Genomic DNA, 15,395 nt, shown 5'->3' with positions numbered 1-15,395 from the left:
CTCATTTTTTTTTGTCTTCTAGCAAAAAAATTACATGCACTTTTAACACTAAAATTCAAAAAAAAGGAGTGTAGATGTCAAAAAAAAGAGTATAGAATTCAATTTCCTGATTGATATTCATGACTTTGCTTGTTGCTTATGCATAAAGGTGAGCCAAACTGGGGTTCTGTTGCTTATTTGCAATACAATGCTAGAAAAATAATTTTAAAACAAAACTCTATACACAACTGCTGTTTGATGTACATGAGATCATATGCATCGGACAATTTTGGACATAATTTTGTCCGGAGTTGTGTTTTGAAATTTGTTCCTCGAATTTTTTTTACTCCGTAAATACTGTAATAAGCAACCAGGCCCCCAACAAATACTCTAAGCAACCAAAGTAGCAAACCGAGTGACCGAAGGTTAACGAAGAGTAGCAAAGATCTTTCAAAAGGGGCTGCTATCATCAATTAGGCCCATCAAATAACAAAAGGAGTAAGAAGCAGGTACCACAGAAGTACAAAAATCTACCAAGGGAACAAAAGGACCCTCAGGGGCTGGGCCTCCAATGAAGTGAGAAGTTCAAGCCAGGTAAAACTGAAATTGGGCTCCGGCCTAGATGGGCTAAGCTCAAGTCCAACTGATTGTGAACGCAAAACTTGCTGCAGTACTACTCCGCCTGAGCCGACTGAAACGAGACCGAGCCCCTTTGGCTAGAACTCAAAAACAATCCAAGTTGCAAATACGTGTACAATTCCAGCGGGGATCTTCTCAATGTCACATTTCAGCCAAAATTTTCTACAAAACATTCCTCTTGGTGAGATATCTAACTGCCGTCAAACACGACTAACCAAACACATTTTCAAATAGAATCTCGATCGACCATGATCCAAATGGTCCAATTTTTAGACTTGCTTCACACAAGAACTGGTCATAAACCCCTTAAAATCTCTGAGATGTAATATTCCCATAATTAACGTAAGGCGAATGGAGTGTTATTGCTCTCATGCGCCCTGTTCCTTGTTTCTCCACCTCCCTCCCTCCCTCCCTCCTCCTCCTCCACCGCCTCCAGCCGAAATCCCCTACCCTACATATGCGTCATCGAAAAAGTATGAGATATTTTTCTGGAATATCCAGATTCCACCTCTAAAACAGTAAAACAATTGGGAAGAAAAACCTTGTCTGTCTGCTTATCATAAACACCAAGCAACCTCTTCCTCAGGTTTATGTTTCACAGATTGTAGTAGAGAATGCCTAAAATTCTTTAGATATGGAGTACTATATCATTAGTCCCCATGCCCATCATCATATGATCAATTTCAATAACTTGGAAGTACGAAGTTCAGAAACCAGAATTTCAAATCCTGCTTATATTATTTTGATTCATGGGATTCTCATTATCTAAGTGTACTTAGTTAGAGCAACTATACACCTTAAGAAACCTCTTGACTTCAGCAATTTTTTTCCTGAATCCACATAAACCACGACACCATGGGACATTTTTTTAGTTCTGTTGTTTAGTTAGCCTTTTCATGTTTCTACATGTCCTTTTGTCTCAATCAATGAGAAATGGTCGCACACATGACATACCTTACAAGAGAGAGATTAAGCACGCAGCTTGCTAAGCGGCAAGCCAGAAAAAGGCAAAACCTTGCCAGATATATCATTTGGTAATGCTCCACGGACCTCCCACCACAAACTGTACGAGGTCCACACATCTTGTGGTGTGTTCCACAGGAACGCGTGTGTGGTGCGGGAGGCTCCAAGAGCACCAAAAAAGTTTTCCCTGCCTTAACCCGGTGATTTTGTGCCCTGCAATCTTAAATCATGATACCAAAATTTGAAATAGGAATTCATGGCTTTCAATTATGCATGTGTTCTTCAATTCCATCCGTTGAAATTTGAAGAAAATTGGAGTATTAGAGTTGTGATTTTCCCTGGAGGGTTGCGAACCCGGAGTTGTTTTTTCCCGGTAAACACGAACTAGCTAGCAGTATCTTTATCTACCAGCACCTTTCTTCAAAATTCTTTCTTTTATTAGCTAGGTTTAGTTTGTTTGTTTGTTTGACTACACTAATACAGTAATACGGGAGGGACTAGCTAGCTAGGGACATAAAATAAAATCTCATAGAATATGCATGTAGTTCCGATGATTAATACTCCAGTAAAGAGTATTAACTAATGCCTTTTGTGACCATGTCTGAGTATCACATTTTGGATATCACGTGATGTATGTATAGCTAGGTAGAATATGCTCCATTTGTAACGTAAATGGAGCACATTCTACCATACCCAAAATGTGTTATTGAGACATGGGTCATTATAGCCTTACTCGTAATTTAAATGGGTGGACGTGTCAGGACCACGCTTAGTCTGAGTTGATCGGCTAACTTCTACGTAGCCGAACTGCATGGGGTGGTGAAATCCACCGCCGATTATTTTTTGCCCTAGCACAATTTCTCAGGTGATAAGCACGGAAAAACGAGGGCAGCGGGCTCAAAATTAAGATAACGAGCTTGATAAGCACCCAATAATGCAATGTACGGTGCGTTAGTTATTTAGTTTTCTTCAATTTCATCGTTAATTTAGTTGTTTTTATTTACTTTTGCACGTAAGGTATTTCTTTAATGTTTTCAGGTGAATCGTGTGAATAATGCATGCTTTGACGTCATGGATGGTCCAAATGCGTCCAAGTACCCGAGGAACCAATGAAGACCTTGTTGGCTCCTGAAAATCTGTCTTACGTATAGAAAAATGAATTTTCAAAAAAGTATCGATTTTCGAGATAAAAAATGGCGGTAATTGATCCTTGAATTTTTCTAAGAGTAACTTCAAATTTGCAAGGTTCTATTCAAAGAATAAGGTCATGTTTTGAGTCATGTCATCTATAGAAAATCGTGCGGTTTTCTGTTTTATACTTAAAGCTGGGGGTCAACATTTTGATTTGATTGAAATCTCAAAATTCTGGTAATGCCATTGTTTCCAAATGGGGGGTACTTTCTTATTTTCATTAAATAAATTATAGTAAAGAAAAGGTAAAAGAAATGTTTAAAATGTAATTTTTACTTAAGTTTAGGGAATGAAAATAAGATGCTGTGAAAGCTATTGAGTGCTGTGGAAGCTGCTGGGAGCTATAAAGCTGAAGTGCTGAAGATAAGAGGCTCGGCATCGATGGGAAGGGAAATGATCCATCGATGCCGAAGTATTTAGAGGTCGAGTTCCTTACCCATCTCGGCATCGATGGGAAGTATTATGTTGCATCGATGCCGAGGCCTTTAGCAGCAGCGTAAGTCATTCTCCATCGATGCCGAGAGCTTTAGAAGGGCGTCTTTGGAGCATCTTGGAGAATATTCTGTGCGCGTACTTGGAGGATAAAAGCCCGTGATGTCATTGTACAAAAAAGTAGAATAGATTTGATTGCATCATTTTTAGATCTAGATCTAGATTTTGAATTGTTCTTGGTTGTTCTTCAATTTTCAGTTTTGAATCTTTAATTTTCTGTCTTTGTTAATTAGTTTTTGATATTGTCATCTTCATTAAAGTTGTAGTAAATCCCTTGATCTATCGTTTAATCTTTTAGCGTTGTTATTTCAATTATGCTAAGTAGAATTTTGCTTGCTCTTATCTCCATAGATATGTGTGAGTAGTTTTCCAAGGTTAGGTTATGGGGTGATTAGCACCTCATGACTCAAGTAGAATTGCGTTTTTCACCATAAAGTTTAAACCTTTGGTTCGAGAATCGATGTGGGGTTCGGGTTTATTTGTCAAATCGCTAAGGTGTTAATCTCTTTGATCATGTGTATGTAAGAGTATCGCCTACTTACCACACATGATGCTTGGAGCTCTGACGCATGAGGCATTTGCTAAATAAATTTTAGAGCTAACTTGGTAATCGAACCATTTTATTTTCCGATTTGGGAACCTTAATTATGTATCCTGAACCGTGTAATTGGGTGAAAAATGCAGTTTAACTTGAGTCATGAGTGTTAGTAATTCCTAGACCTAACCTGCTTTTTATCTTAGTTTATTCACTTTTTAATTTAGTCCCTTTTACTTTCCACTACACATGTAAAACCAAGTTGGCTGTCTAAAAGCCGAAAACCCGAGCTTACATCTACAAATCCAGCAAAGCCGTATTAATTATTTTCGTGGGTACGATCCCGGTCTTCCGGATTATCATGCTTCAACTAACATATTAAGCCCTACGCTTGGGGCGTTATTCCATATTTCGGAATGAACGAAGCAGAGCTTACGACAATAGTTGAACTTGAAAATGCTCGTTAATGCAAGAAAAATAAGGGTTACATCAATATGGAATCTAAAGCAGGGAGGCCCAATCCTTTTGGAGGTTTTATTAGTAAGAGAAAAATCTTAACATAAGGCATTTTGCTCTACTTGAATGTTCCATTTGTACAACAAAAGTGGTAGGAATAAAGAAAAAGTACCCGGAATACATTTGTAGGGGTATTTATGACCGGTAATAAACGTTTATTACCGATCATAAATACCTTGTTTCGGGGTAATATTTCTTTGTACATAGCATTGCCCTTTGTACAAATCAAAATAATTTTTGTTGCCGGTGAGTAAAATCAATTTAAGCATTACTACTAATCAAGTTTCCTTAATTATCTTCTCTTTTTTCTAATAATAACTCGTGAAGATTAAGACAAAAAAATAATACAAGTAATAAATTCAATCCACTAACATTAATAATGATGTGATTTTAAAAAATCTGTATCTCGAAGATAAATGAAGTTCTACTTACGAAGTACTGCTAAAAAAGAATGTCAATGTGAATGAATTGATATTTGAAACAACTCCGACAAAATGTAAAATTGGCTCCTGAAACAGTAGGTTTCAAATATTCATTTAATTACTACTACTACTTTATTGCAAATCTTGTCCCATACAGCATAATAGAATGGCGTGTCCCACTTAAGTTGCACCACTGCAGATGATCAGATGAGCACTCCAAATCCTAGAATTAGGCCACGTTTGCTTGCACTTCCAAATATGCTTCATGAACAACATTAACTGCCATGCAAATATTGTTCTTGAGGAACACAACACAACAGAAAATACTGGACTAGTATATTTCTATTCGCTTACCAAATCCCATTAAGTAATTTGAAATCAAGCTAGCTCTTAGTAAGAGGGTAAAATAATCAGGAGAGATTTGTTGTGTTGTGCCAATCAAGTATTAGCTCCAGCTGTGTAATTACGTTATAGTATAATGTTGTCGGGCTTTATTTGTTTGTTGGACCCATTCACCAAACTACTCCTACCTAGCTGTATGATTAATCCAATTCAAATTTGGCTTAATTTCTAGCCTTCTTTGGTGTTGTTATTATGAAATGAAATCCTCTGTTAATGTTGGAGGTTTTCTTTCTATGTTTTGATAATTTATATATGGTTTCCGGATCAGCATAAGCATATCCCAACTACTTTTTGAGAAATCAATTTAAACGTTCACTAGAGAAAGTTTGACCAAAGCTGGGTCAACAATAGTTGATAGATCACCTAATTAGAGCCTCCCAAACCCGAGACCCTGTCCCGCGTCTTGACACTGACTATGGAGCGTGTGTAGTTAGGAGAATGTTGCTAGCTAGCTAGGATTATTAATTTGATGTTTCAATTACTCCTATATATCTTCTGTTGTTTGAATTGAATTTCCAAGTACTCCACTATTGAAGAAGGGCCTAGCTAGCTAGTGGTAGGAAAGGTGGACAGGACCACCGCCTGGTTGGTACTTACGCAGCGGCTCCACCACATGTGACTGTCAATTGATCTTAAAACTATAATTAGGAGAGAATTTTATGTTAGGACTTAGGAGTACCATTTTTGAGTCTAGGTTTGTCCTGTTTCTTTCACTTGCTCTCATAATGTGAACTGGCCGGCCGGGGACGACAGAGCCAGCTGGTATGATAACAAATTCATTCTAATTTTGCAGGCCATGAACTGATCTTGGAGGGAGTTTGTTAAGATGTCATTGGGACCAATATTGTTTAAAGCAAAAACATAATGGGGAGTGATTTTTCGCACTCCACAAATTGATAATGGGGAGTGCCAAAATCAATCCCTATATGTAATTGATTTTGGCACATTCCCAGAAAGTGTGGTTATCGATTTAGAGAGTGCCAAATTCAATTCCCAACATAATATATTATGACGATCAATCCCTTTTTTGGTCTTTATGATGAGGATCGAACATGATTTTGAGCTTCCTAAAAGAAACTTCAAATTTTTTTACTTGAGAACAAATTTGATAACCCCCAATTCTGACTAGTTCATGCACTGGAATCTATTATTATTGTACTAAGTTTGCTCCAATGCAGTGGAATATTCTAGCTCCATAACTAATAAATTTTTTAAATAATGTTCACCCACTTTTAAAGCGCATTAACAAAATATAACCCGATGTCCCGGGGAACCAAAATTCTCCAACCTCATTCCAACCCATTTGTTGGTCCCTCTTTTCTTTGGCATTGTGACAAGTGAAAATTTATTGATGAGCCCGGCAATACTTGTCTTCTATAATCCATTTGTTAGTTTAAGGAGGGTGAAATATCAAACACATGAAACCAATATTTCCACATAATGGGTTTGGTTTTGGTACGCAAAAGCCACTTAGTGAAATGACCTGATCACCTTTCTAAACACATACAAGTGCGTGGCACATGGCTTGCTTTTCGAGAAGAAGTAGTGTGAAATTTCGTCAAGTGTTTATATGTTTCACACTTTCACTTTTCTTGGAGTACTACTATTGATAATTGCAGGCAAACTACCTGGGGCGTGATTGGTGACCAACTATTTGACAAACATGTGAAAAACCAAAAGGTGAAGTAAAAGTGGGGAAAACAGACTGATGGGTATAAGGAGCCTTTTTTTTTTTGGAAAAATGATATTCGGGTCTTGGTTTGGAATTTAAGAGTTTGTTCCTTCTTAAGATTTTAGCTAAGTTCAATTCTCATTGCCAACAAAGTTTTTTGAGACCATCTCATCCCACGTGTGAGCATATGAAACGGCTATTAGAAGAAGCTATATAGAAATTAGTGCGTCCAAGTAGGACCGACACCCTGTATTACAGGGGGAAAAAGGTCCCCCTGACGAGTCATTGAACCACCATTGTTTCAAAAGAACGAGACTTCGAAGTGGCTTTGCTTAAAGTCTAGATTTCTCGGGCAATAGAGCCGTTTCCAACGGATTTTGGGTGAAGCTAAGCGTTGCTAATGCTAGCTAAACATAACACCTCCCAAACCCCAAGGGATTGGCTCGGCTCGGAGACTTTGGGACTTTGAGTTAAAAAAGAGAGAGAGAGAGGTGCAATTCACCTTTGACGGGTGGTTGATAATATCAATCTCAACATGTATTTAAGGTGCAAAGTGTTGGAACGTTGTTTTCAAAATGTCAAAACTTAGTACTTTATGTATGACTCATTGAGTTTGTTATTATTTTTAATAATTGGTTACGAATAATAATGGATTCTTGATTTTATTATTAGTAATAATCTAGAATTCTTTGAATTATGATTCATTGAATATTGAGTTTACTACTCTATATATAACTCACTGAGTCAATAATAATAATAATTAATGTTGCCCACATGGTCATGGTTATTGAATTTAATAGCCATGTTTGTCCATTACATAATTTGTATGCCTTTTTGTTCGATGTAATAACTTACATCTCGAGATCTCTACATGGAAAATATGTGGCCTTGTTGGAAAAAAATAGTGAGATTACAAGTACAAGCGTAGAGAGTACATATATCTATGTTGTTTTACATATATTATCAATCTTAACACGTGTTTTAAGGTGCAAAGTGTTGGAATGTTGTTTTCGAAATGTCAAAACTTAATAGCATTATTTTTTTATATCTGAATCGTTAAGCTTAATGAGTCATTGAGTTTATTATTCTTAATAATTTACTACTCTATATATTATGAATATTGGGTTTATTAGTCTATATATATTAATCATTGAGTATATATTAATGTTGCCCTCAAGATTATTGACTTTGATAGCCATTTTATTGTTTGTCTGTTACATAATTTATATGCATATTGTAATACTAACTAATTAGATTACTATGAGTCGAAGAGTTACATCTCTCAAGATCTATACATAGAACATATGTGTCCTGTTCGGAAAAGAAGAAGAGAGATTACGAGAACAAGTGTAGAGAGTTCATCAATCTTTGTTATTTCTATAGAGGTGGCCCAAACACTAGGCCGTTAATCCTCGCCCCACCAATGATGGGTTACTAGTTCAGTGGTTATAGGAACTTGAACTTGGTTGGACAAGACCCAGGTTTAAGATTCCCATAACTTCTTATTGGGACTAAACATACTCCTAACACCACCCACACGAGAATAGACCTTAGCTTCGGCCCCGATATAGGTGCGGCGGGGTCCCTTACAGATAACGGTGTGATGTGACGGAGTAATACTCCTCGGCGGAGGTAATGGGGTACCATACCTGCACTCCCATTTTGTGTACTGGAAAAAAAGAAAAGGGCCTCCTGCCCAGGATCTCTATTTTAACATGCCTCAATTTTCACAGATGTGTTTGTATATGTATACTACAAGTTCGACTTTTCAAAATCACTTGAATTGGCAGAAATGACTCATTCAAATTTTAAAAAGAAAAGACTTTTAAAAAGACCTATCATATTAATGTACTTTTTCGGGACTAATCCTTCAATTACGTGGATTGGTCATCCACATTTCATAATTTGCAGTAACATATTAGAATTGAAGTCCATTAAAGTGAAGCGCTCGTTTATTCATTGAAAAGGTTAGAACACGCATAAATTTTGTTGTCAAGAACATCAATTCCGGTTCAAATCCCGCCCGCACCCATTCACTCACATAAAGTGTTGTGCAAGTGTTCGTGTATGTGCGATTGACCGCGTATGCGTGTGTCGCATGACGTATTATACACGTGAAAAGTGTTCGTGTGTGCTTAATTGACCACGTATGTGTGTGACGCGTGACGTACATACGCGTGAAAAATGTTTGTGTATGAGTGTGGAGATACCATTGGTGCAAATTATTACTAACCATCAAAGCGTCGGAAGAGTCCCTGTGACAGCTGTATGCCACCGTTTTGTTTGTCAAAGCCACCCTGTCCCGTCTCTGTAGAAACCATACCATACACACAACGGGCAGCGGGCAACGGGCACCCCACCTCATCGTTCTTTTTAGTTTTTACACCTTTTCCATTACCTAACGTTCGCTTCGGGCAGCTACCCGCATTCCTGTATAAGTACCCAAGCTCCCCCCCTTCATTCTCCCCACTGCTTTTGCAATTCCTCTCTCTCTCTCTCTCTCTCTCTCTCTCTCTCTCTCCATTCCAAAGAGGAATCGCAGAGCATCATATTCTCTCTCCCACTCGTAAAGCTAGCTTTATCAAAACTACACGCAGAGAGAAGAAAATGGAGGCATTGAAGATGAACCTCTTCGTCGCCGTGGTGGTGGTCATGTTCATGGCCCTTTCCGCCGTTCAGAGCGTCTCCGCCGCAGAAACTCCTGCCCCAAGCCCCACGGCCGATGCCTCCGCCTTCGTCCCCACCGCCATCGCCTCTTTAACCGCTCTCGCTTTCGGACTCTTCTTCTGAGCTAGCTCCTTGAGTTATCCTCTCTCGTTGTAGATATAGCACATGATTTGAATTCTGCTCTCTCTATCTATCTCTCTTCATTACACTCGTGGAATGGAGAGACATTTGTTTTCCATTTACTTTCTTGAATTCCTGTTCTTTTAATTTATGATATGATGACGATGATTTATTTGGTGGGGAATTACCTTGTTGTTGGATTTGATCATGTATGTCTCCAGTTGTTGTTTTGTACCTTGTGGGTCCATTCATTGTAATAAATCATACTGTACTACTTTTTTTTGTTTATTTTCTTCTTACTTTTTACCATCTCTGTTTTAAGTGTACTCTGTTTCGCTCAATCTGTTTAAATGAATCTGCATTCAGCTGATGTCCGCTCGGTTGGTGAATTTTTTTCCTACATAATTAATCAAGATTCGATTATCGCGGTTCGGTCGCAAGAAAGTAGCAATATATTATGAATTCACTAGTTCTAGTTTGGCTGATTTGCTTTTGACCGGAGAGGGTATTAGTTGAGGTGTGTGTTTGGCCCGGACACCCCCCACCATAAAAAAAAATGAATGGTGTCAAGCTAGCCATGTTGTATTATCATTGGCAGGTACATCGTGGTAGGGTTGCTCTTCTTTTTTGTAACTTTAGGAAGAGTTGTGATTGTAGGGTTGCTCTTCGTTCTGGCTATGGTCATGATAAACCGACACTCCAGTGCCACGCAGCAGCATTATTTGGTAACATATGGAGTAATTTTTAGTCACATGACAAAACAAATATTTTTTGCAGTATTGGCTTCAAAAAGAAATTTAGTGAAAATGGTGTTTTGGCTTCAACAAGAGGATAATTTTTTTAGATTCTGTGGTTATAAATGGTAGATGTTTAAGAAAAAAATGTTCAAAAAAAAGTGTTTAGATGACATGTGCATATTAAATTTTATGAAAAATAATAGTCCGTGAAAGTATAATGACAATCCAAAAATTCTATGTGCTTTTTGATTATCTATTCCTATTATCATTCATTTTTTTTTTAACTTGCTACAATAGATTTTAAAAATACCAGCTGAACACTTAGATTTCAGATCTAGACAATGCAGGATAGAAAATTGTGGAATCCAACTAATAAATTATCTACTTAGATAAAACTTCTCGAGAAAGAGTGTTTGAGAGTATGTGAAGTACATTTTTTTTTTCAAAAATCAACTTTTTCGGAGGCATGAGCATCAGAGATGAGGTAGGGGCAAGGATAGGCCCTGACTTCCGAGCAATCTCACATTTAGTTTCCGTGTACATGATTTATCACAAGTTTTGTGGAGTTGCGATGAAATCATCACAGCGCTCTCGTGAAAAATAAAGCGATGGATTAGTTACTAACTAGCACATTATTCCTAATGAGAAAGAGTGCAACGGACTTGACTAGTTGAAACTCAAAAGGAGGACTGAAAACTCCAAAGCTGTGGTTGGTAATGGTAGGTTCATGGGAAGGAAAAGGAAAGCAAGAAAAGGTGTGAGATGGAAAAAGGAAATTGGTTTTCTTTCAACCTAAGAAAACTTTTATAAATCGGTAAAAAAAAACTAAGAGAAGAATCAAAATCATACAGTAGTGGAGTATTTCACAATTAAACCTACCTTTGCTCACATATACACTTGTGTAAAATCTTTCATTTTTTATGAAACTTTATTCTAGTGAAATTGGTTATTCAAATGTTGCTCTTAATTTCTAATTTTTTTTTGTTAATGTCACTCCACTACAAGTGTATTTTTAGTGCAAAAATACACTTACGGAGGAGTGGCGTTAACAGAAAAGAAAGTGAAAAATAATTCTATTGTACTGCTATCAACCTTGAGGAAAAAATGTGGATGACAAAATCTTCCACAAGTGGGTGGGTCCCGTCTGCCATAATACTCCGTAAATGACTGTTGGGTTGGGTCCAAAGAAAGAAAGAATAATAGATCAATCAAAACACCACATAAAAATTGCTAGCTAGCTGTAGCAGCGATCAAGAGAATTAAAAATAAAAATAAAATAATGCTGTAGGCAATTGGAGAGAATTATAGTAATTAATTAAAGAATGAGGTCAGAGTGACGGTGACTTTAGATTTGCTGGTATGATCCCCAACTACTGCTGTACTGATCTTCCATGTGGAAACTGAAGCCTGCTGTGGCTGTGGCTGGGCTGCCCAATAATAGATGCCCACTTCAATTCTCTGATAAACGACATCCCATTGAATACCAGTGGAGTAATAGGCCTAATCACATACTATGTTTTTTCTCTTGGTGGCAGGATTTGCATTAAAAATAAATAAATAAACAACTACGATGAAAAAAAAAAACCCGATAATACAGTAATTAGTTGAGACAATCACATTCGATTATTTAAGTGATCATAGGTATGTTTACCTTTCCCCCAGATCTCACTTGCTAGATTTACTGTTGGAAAAATATTGTTTTGAATAATTAATTGGTACAACTATTTGATTTGCTTTTAACTGTTTAAGGGATGTGTATCGTAGGCTTTCCCTATGACGTAAGTCTAGAACATGTAGCATCAATGTTTCAATACATGCTTGTGAATATTGGCGTTTGATATGAATTGCAATTTTTACTTATAAAACCCTTTGTACTCGTATATAGAATTTTGTGGGGAAAAAAAATGGAAGAAGCTAGGGGAAAAGAGAATTTTATTGGGATATGGTTGAGTCGGCTTAAGTACTAGGCCATTAAGACTTGTCTAGGGCCTTCAATTTTAAGAGGGATTCCTTTTTAGATATTAATGTACGAAGAGTACAAACTTTGACTTAATTAACATTAAGGAGTGGTACTTAATTAAGCTTGCTCCTAAAGGCTTCACACTAAAATTCCCATTTTGTGGGAAAATGACGGCCAATAACGTATTTTGATAATTAATATCCGTTAAGGACATTTTCAGCATGTCTTTGGCGGGTATTAATTATCAAAACACGCCATGAACCGTCATTTTCCCAAATTTTGCCCGGCATGCATGGTTCCATAGTGTTTGTAGGAGCAAGTGCTGCTTTAAGTGAAATGAGAGCCACCCCATCTTTATGTACGTTGACTGTCTAAATCTCACTCATCATCACCCAAATTACTGTTGAATGTTGGTTGTTTAACATCTAATCCCCAACAGGCAACAACTACAGATTAATCCCAACCAAGGTCGACTTTCCTCTTTGTTGAATAGTAGTTTGAATACTGGAGTAATAATTATGAGAGGAGGAACAAGACAAGAGTACAAGAAAAGAAAAGAGGGAGTTCATATGGAGTGCTATTTATATGGTGAAAACACATGGGAATGGAAGGTACAGCTCATATGCTCTGCACATGTAGGTCTCTCAAAAGAAAAGGCATACCACAATCATACTGGTAAGGTAATTTGTCCATAAGCTATCACCGGTGGGGGCCTTTCCATCACTGCTTCCCATGCTACTTTCCCTATCTTCTCTCCTTTTTTTTTTTTTTTCATAACGCATGGTGTTCTGTTCAATTTATGCGCATTTTAACTAGTTTTGAGGATGTATTTCATCGTCTACTAACATAAGCTCAATAGGTAAACTGTCCCAATAGGTCTCTTATTGAGGCAGTTTTGACCGCCCTAACAAGCCCATTTTGTTGTTGGCCAACTGCATGCTATATGTGTTGGTGTAGCTACATTATACCATGAAGGTCTAAATTTTCTTCTCCAACGATGAAGTAAAACATATGCTATATTAACCAATAGCCATATGTCGTGCCAAATATACCATAATCAGGATGATGCTATGGTGTCCCCGGTCATTTTGGGGACACCGTAACTTTTGGCATAACCGACCATTAAAAGCATAAACAAAAATCAGTGATGTGCATAATCAAAACCTTACAGAGGCATAACCCTCAAAATCCCCAGAAATCTCCAAACGGCGGGTGGACACCGTAGCATTTCCCTACCATAATATACAACTCTTGCTATAACATATCATGCTTCTTTGTTTCTACCTCTCTCATCCCATAAATGACAATTCAAATTAATATTTTGTGAAAAATAAAAGAAATAGCATATATACAGTTGGAGCAACATAGCTATAAGTTAACATAACAATTCAGCACTATTCATTGTTATATTATAGCAATAGCTATCCTTATAGCATGCGAACTATTGGAGATGCTCTAAAGACGGGATAAAGTCCATACACATTGACCCATATGAGTTGATATTGCCTCGAAGGTTTCGAACATTAGGCCTGAGAGATAGAAAATATCTAAGTCTCAGGTCTTAACAATTAGACTAATTATCGAGTTCTTATCTCTCTAACGTTGAACCCTTGTTAATATACTTCCTCCGTATTCTATTCGGTTAGGATATAACGAGGGATTAAAAAATTGGGATAGATGGGTAATTTCGAAGTTAGTGAGCTCGTAATCAAAGGCAATGCCAGGGCCAACCGGTCAAAAGTTAGCAGAAGACGCTCCAATGGTTTAAAAATCAGCCGATATTCAATAAAGTAAGCCACAGTTTAGTTTAGGAAGTAAGGCGGCTCAAGACAACTGATGGAGGCCTAAAATATCAATATGAAATTAGAATCAGATTGCCATAAAACAGAAGCAATATTAACTAGAGTGTTGATAGTGCCAAAATTGTTTTTGTTTGTGTTAAAACTGTAATGCACTAGCTATTATGTACTACAGTTTTGGCACAAACAAAAACAATTTTCGATTTAACTAGTTAAATCTGCCAAGTTGTGCGTTGGTCTGTGTCACATGGCCTAGGAGTGTCATCCTGCAATCCATGCGGCGTCGGCTGGGTCAGATCTCTGAAGTGGACTGGGCTTGTTCAAACACCACTTGGCCCGATAGTCGCCTTCCCGCCATTCTATCTAGAAGTACTACTACCATTTTTATTTACTTGCAAGTCTAGTCTGAGTGGAAAAGTATGGCTAGGGCTGCAAACGAACCGAGCTCGGTTCATCAAGCAAATGAACGAGCTCTAGCCAACATTTTCAGCTCGTTTCATAAACGAGCCGAGCTCGAGCCACTTGATGCTCAGCTCGTTGAGCTCGCAAGCTGCCATATACAGTACATACATACACCAAACAAGCCATTCGAGCAGAGCTCGAGCTTACATATACATATATATATATACACACACACACACACACACACACACATACATATACAAATACCCATACATGTACCGAACGAGCCATTCGAGCCGAGCCGAGCAGCTTTTGAATATATGTTCGAGCCGAGTTCGAGCCCACATATTTCAGCTCGATTCGAGCTTGAGCAAGGCAAAACTTGGCTTGACTCGGCTCGTTTGCAGCTCTAAGTATGGCCCTCTCCTTGATGATGTATTTTTAGATTGGGCTGGAATGTGGGCCAATTATTTGGACTCACCCGTAATTTATCCTTCAAAGGTAGTTTAAAGCCCATGGCTCAGTGTGTCACGGGCCTCCGGGCCCAGGCATCTCATAACGCTTGCTCAGGTTCAACCCAACCCTTAACTTCAGCCTTGAACCTATACATTAGGCCCTCCACACGACCAATAAATTTTAGATCCACACAGCAGTATAGAATCAATCAAACAACTTGTGCCATAGAAAGTACCAATAAAGATTACAGAATCATGAGCCCCGAGTCATCCCGGTTGGTTGATAGATTGTTCTTCACGTAATTAATCATGGTATAAATTTTTGAGGTCATGCCATAACAATTTTATCTTGTGAATTTTTTAGTTTCATTATAAATGACATAACTTTGACTGAACCGAAAAGTTGAGGCGCTAGCTGGTTACTTAATGAGTCAGAGCATATGA

The sequence above is a fragment of the Rhododendron vialii genome, chromosome 13a (genome assembly GCF_030253575.1).
Source record: "Rhododendron vialii isolate Sample 1 chromosome 13a, ASM3025357v1".
Classification (NCBI taxonomy): domain Eukaryota; kingdom Viridiplantae; phylum Streptophyta; class Magnoliopsida; order Ericales; family Ericaceae; genus Rhododendron; species Rhododendron vialii.
This window is presented reverse-complemented; position numbering follows the sequence as displayed.